This window comes from Pelobates fuscus, chromosome 4 (genome assembly GCF_036172605.1).
Source record: "Pelobates fuscus isolate aPelFus1 chromosome 4, aPelFus1.pri, whole genome shotgun sequence".
Classification (NCBI taxonomy): Eukaryota; Metazoa; Chordata; class Amphibia; order Anura; family Pelobatidae; genus Pelobates; species Pelobates fuscus.
In genome coordinates, this window is record NC_086320.1 from 63,823,326 (window position 1) to 63,829,387 (window position 6,062).

Consider the following 6,062-nt stretch of genomic DNA (forward strand, 5'->3'; position numbering starts at 1 on the left):
GCCATGTGATCGCTCTTTGAGAGCATTTACATGGCCCCCGGGGGCCTGATTTGCCATGGGAGGGCTGCCTGGGCTGTCAGGCAGTCCTCCAAAAGAGGATCGCGGCGGAGGTAAGTCAATTTTACCTCCTGGGGCTTAAGCCTTTACGGCGTTCTATGCCGCCGCAACGGCTTTAAAGCCCATTTAACCCCTTAAGGACACATGACATGTGTGACATGTCATGATTCCCTCTTATTCCAGAAGTTTGGTCCTTAAGGGGTTAAACAGGGACAGCATAGAACGCTGTAACGGCATTAAGGGGTTAAAGGAACACTATACAAACATGTATTCCTAACAGTATAGTGACCTACTCACGGCCTTTTTCTCCCTCGCGATGGTGTTCTCTCTATAGCCATTTCTTCCATCTTGGCTATGATTATGAATATTGATGATTTCAGCCAATCCAATGCCTTTTTATAGAACCAATTAAATGGTCTCTAAGAGACATTCTGAGTAAATAGTGGAGTTTAGTTCTATTGGGGAGGAAGGGTCTGTAGTGGCTGGCACTGGAGGCATGTTAACCCTGCAATGGAAAAATTGCTGTTCCTGTAAAATGACACGGACAGGGCACCCAGACCACTTCAATGAGATGAAGTGGTCTGGGTGCTTATAGTGTCTTTAAATCTGCCTTGTCAGTATATTAGTACTCTTTACTAACTATTAGTACACACCAGTGACCCTATTTTTACTACTTTAATTAAAGGGAACCTGTCAGGCACTTACTTCACCCTCCACTACCCTGCGGCAATGTCCTTACAGAGGTGAATGTTGCACTTCTGTAGCACACAACTCCAGTCCACCAAGCTTTTCACGGATTTGCCCTGCTTGGGGAAGCTTTCCCAAGCAGGGCAAACCTCCATGACGCTGGCTTCGTTGCCAGGATACCAGTGACTGAATGGCATGCAATGGGTGGAGAGCAGAAGGACCACCTCATGGAGGTATCTTCTACACCCCCTGTCAATCAATTCATTGGCATAGTCTATGAAACAAAACAAAAACAAAAAAAAAAGACAGGTGTGAGAAAAACCTATTTTTAAATAGTTTTCTCTTCCACTTTATATATTTGCGATCACAATACCATATATAGGTAAACCTTTAGTTTAAAAGAAAAAAAAAATAATATTCTTTATTTTAGTTGTGCATAGGTTAACAAGCAGGTTTGCACTGCCACAACATCTGGTGCAAACTTTTCAATAGACAAAGTAATACAATGTGGTATCAAGTACACATATTTGTTTTAATAATAGAGGAATAGACAATATAATTTAAAGCCTACGTGTCACTGCAGAGAATGTGAAGCGGTAAAAATGCGTTCTACATAGACACATGAATTGCTGATGTTGAGAACCACTGGGTCCCATCAGAAGTGTAGTGTGCCTCCCTAGCCAAGACAAGGTTGGTACTCTTAGAAAAGAATGACATCTGCAAAGCAAAAATAAATTAAAGGCAAAAATAAGTCATATGGTGTAGGCAATGGACAGCTAGTGATAATCTGCCAGCCATGAGAGAGTCACAGATAAGAAGCTAGACTGCTGCTTTACGTAGGGATGCTTACTTAGCCAATGCCCTCTTTTGGTGGACTCTAGATATGAGGGTGCGTTGGAAGGAGGGTAAAGGGCACCATATCTCCTGCCCCATGGTAAAAAGGCCAGCATCCATAGTCCACTGAATCTGGGCCTCAAAGAGTCCAAGTCCTCCCACGCTAGGGAGGGACAGAAGGCCCAGATGTTGCCCTGTCACCAAATGTGGTCGCTAGCAAGTATGGTGTACCAGTAGTGAGCAGGATAACCCCCGCCGGTCGAGATGGGGAAACAAAGTTGCACAAATTCCTGCAGGGACTCTGCGTCACCTGCATCACCCGCACCTCCTGGGATTACAGGAGACTCTATACACAGAAGCACACCGAAGAGCCCCATTCGGCTTCAGAATTAGGTAGGTCACGGTAGAAGAGCATATGACGGGTGTATATAGTAGATTAACCCCTTAAGGACCAAACTTCTGGAATAAAAGGGAATCATTACACGTCACACACGTCATGTGTCCTTAAGGGGTTAAAAGGCTCGAGGAAGAATATAGTGAAGAGCTCTAGTGAAAAGCGACTAGTCTATGCTGCTCTGGCCCTGCCCCCCAGTTTTTCTAGTAGCCCCTCTCCTGCTCCACTCCTTGTACGGCAGGGAGCATACTTCCTAAACCCCCATGCCCCACCTCACTCTATGGGGGTCAATATAACCCCCATACTAGCATAAGGGAGATTCAAATCTTGCATAGCGAGTAGGAGCAGGAGGGTGATTTTAATTTTCCTTATTTGCCAATACAAAGTAATTTTTTACTTATTAACCCCTTAGTGACCAGACCGTTTTTCAATTTTACCGTTTTTACATTGCTGCGGTGTTTGTGTTCAGCTGTAATTTTCCGCTTACTCATTTACTGTACCCACACATTATATACCCTTTTTCTCACCATTAAAAGGTATTTCTAAAGATAGATTTATAAGATATGATCAAAATTAAAAAAACAAAAACTTTTTACAACTTTGACCCCAAAATCTGTTGCGCATCTACAACCACGCTAAATTATTTCTACGTTTTGTCCTGAGTTTAGAAATACCCAACGTTAACATGTTCTTAGCTCTTTTTTTTTTGGGGGGGGGGGGGGGGAAGTTATAGAGTTATAAGTACAAGTAGGACATTGCTATTTAAAAAAATATATATTTTTAAAATGTATCAATAGACATTTTAACACTTATCTGTCATAAATCTCTGAATCACACCTTACATGTACAGATGTTTTTATTTTTTATTAGACAACCCAGGCTATTTAATACTTTTTTAGTAGCCACTTAGTCACAAACACCGGCCAAAGTTAGCATTTATATTTGTGTGTTAAAAATGCAAAGAAAAAACCCCTAGACATAATAAAACACAAGGTAGAAGACGTAAGGAAGACTGACAAACTTTCGTCCCTGATACACGACACCACCAGACATTGAGAAAATTTGGGGACCCTGGATTTTTGAGTTCCCGACCCTCTAGATAGGACCCCCGACGCAGAGGGAAACCCAAACCAACAGCCCCCCACCACCAACTCACACCCTCCACCACCGACCCCTCACTCCCCCCCCCTTTTTTTCCCCTCCCTCTCTCTTACTCTTCTTCTATCTCACCCCCTTCTCCCATCCTCTCCACTCACACCTGAACGAACAAACCACCACAATGTACAGGCAAACCTACACACTCCACCCCCAGACGACCACACCCACCCAAGCAGCTCGGCAATGGACTGCACACACCGGCGGTACACGAACAGATCACCACAGACATGACACGGACCTTCCTGACACGTTCCATGACTCGCCCACAGGGCGAGAAGGGGTCACCGACAGGTACTCGCAGTAGACCATTCCTTACCCACACCGCACGCACCCCACACACGTCACTTCGACCACACAACAGACAGAGACCACCCACTCTACACCACCTCCCATCTCCCCCTACATACACACCCACACACTTGGACAAGGCACTCACCCACTAAACATTACTTTGTTTTCACCTCGATGAAAGTGTCACAATTTATGTCTTCCCCGGTTATACGTCCTTACCCCAGTCCTCCCCCCCATCACACATGGTCACTCGGCCCTCAAGATACCGGATCAATCCCCAATACAACCTAACCCGAGACCGAGACACACATCAAAAAGCAAACAAGCATCCTATGTGTGATTAACCCTTGTAATGTTACACCTTTCATTTTGTTACTCACAATGTATTGACTATGAAAATGTACTTTTGCTAAACATGTTACCTAAAAAAGAAACAAAAATAAAGAAATTTCCCCCAAAAAATAAAAATGCAAAAAAAACTATTATGAATGCTAATTTTGGCCAGTGTTTGTGACCAAGTGGCTACTAAAACAGACTGAACATACCCCATTTGCAATACCTTGTCTTCTTTTGCAAATGGTATGCCATCATGGGGGTAATTGTAATTTCTGGCCTACCATATGCTCGGAAAGGCAACATAACCAATCTGGCAACTTCAATGTAAAAAAAAAAAAAAAAAAAAGCCTTATATTTGACCCTGTAACTTTCAAAAACACAATAACACTTGTATATGGAGATTACTGTTACACTCGGGAGAATTTGCTGAACACAAATATTAGGGTTTCAAAACAGTAAAACGTATCACAACAATATCAGTGAAAGTGCCGTTTGTGTGTGAAAAATGCAAAAAACTTCACTTTCACTGACAAAATCATCACTGTAATATGTTTTACTGTTTTGAAACACCAATATTTGTGTTCAGCAAAATCAAGCGTGTATAACAGTACCCCCAATGTACAGGATTTAGGGTATTTTGGAAAGTTACAGGCAGCCCAGCAGCGAGGGGGGGTATTGCAAGATGCCTCAACATTGAGGCATCGCTGCAATACCCTTAGAGCGGCTGGAAGCGATCATGATCACTTAAACCGCTCAAATGTGCCATGGACATATCAGGTACATCCAAGGTCGTTAACGACCAGTTTGTGTTGGATGTACCCAATACGTCCTTGGTCACTAAGGGGTTAATAGTAAAGTAGGCTAAAAGACCAATTTTGTTCTTTTTTTTTTTTTTTTAAAGCGAGAGCTCCCCAATCAGCACGTATCAGATCGAAATTGCATTCTCCAAATGAAATTCCAAACCGAGCAAAATGACTGATCAGTCGAACACGAACGCACAAACTACGCATTCGGTTCGCACACAATTCAATAAATTCACCGGAGTCCTGGCCTATATGAAATGATATTCGGGAATAGTGAAAAGAGGCATCGAAATAATGATGGAGGTATGGTCAGTATTGTGTGAAAATTTCTTTGACCACAGAAAATGCTGCCAACTTAAGCTCGTCCTTTGCTCAAACAAGGTAAAGCTTTGTCTTATATTTTAAAGAAAAATAGATCAGATATGAAGAGAAGAACATATTCTAAGAGAGGAAAAGAAGATAAAACAATAGGAGAAAGGTAAGATCAGCATGACAGTGCTGCTTTAAACTCCCTAGCCAGCACTTTCCTGCTTACTTGCAGACTCCTAATTTTAAAAGGTTTATTGAAGGTTAAAGGGACACTCCAGTGTCAAAATACAAAATAAAAATCACTGTTTAATAGATATACTCCAATTGGAAACCGAGAAGTTTTTGCAAGGCATGCGCTCTGAGCAATTGCAGTTTCTTGAAATTCGCTCTACTGAGCTGACCAAACCAGGCAGTAACATGACCAGTTTGCTTGAATGCCAAGGAGATATAACTACTTTAAATTTAGAAGTGTAAATTTCTAATGACACTTTGCACAAAGCATTTCAGAACACTCAAGTGCTTTAGGGGTCTGGAGTGTTAAATTAGTTCTAAAGCACAGATGGCCAACAATGCAGAAGTTTGTGAATTCCTATACACCAGCAGTTACAAGGTATCCCACCACTGTAATAAAACAATTTATGTATTCTAATGGCACCACATTCTATAAATATAGGAAATGCAATAATAAAATTAAAAATCAGAATGATTATGGTTTTTATTTTAGAATAACTGTACAGACGTAAAAGCCACAATATGTAGTTACATAAAGAATACATTCAAGATCACATCACTGAACATACTTATTATTTTAAAGGGATATGTTACGCACTATACCAATAATTATCTCATTGGTTATAGTACTTTGAGTTGACTGGCACCCCTCCCCTATTAAGTGTCAAAGGAACACTTTAGGAATACAAATGTTTTCCTAACACTATGTTTTCCCAGTGCCTATGTCACTTCGCACTGGGTCGAGCTCCTCAACTGCCAGTAACTGGGGGACCTAGTGTGCATGCACATTAGACCTTCCCGATAGAAAAGCATGGACTCACTCACTGCTTTTAAAGCCACTGGACGTACCCATGCCTATAATTTGCACCATTCCTTCCAATTAATAGATTATTTTTCACTCAACAACCCAAATTATTACATTAAATACCAATAAAAACATTATATACATTGGTGAAAAAACA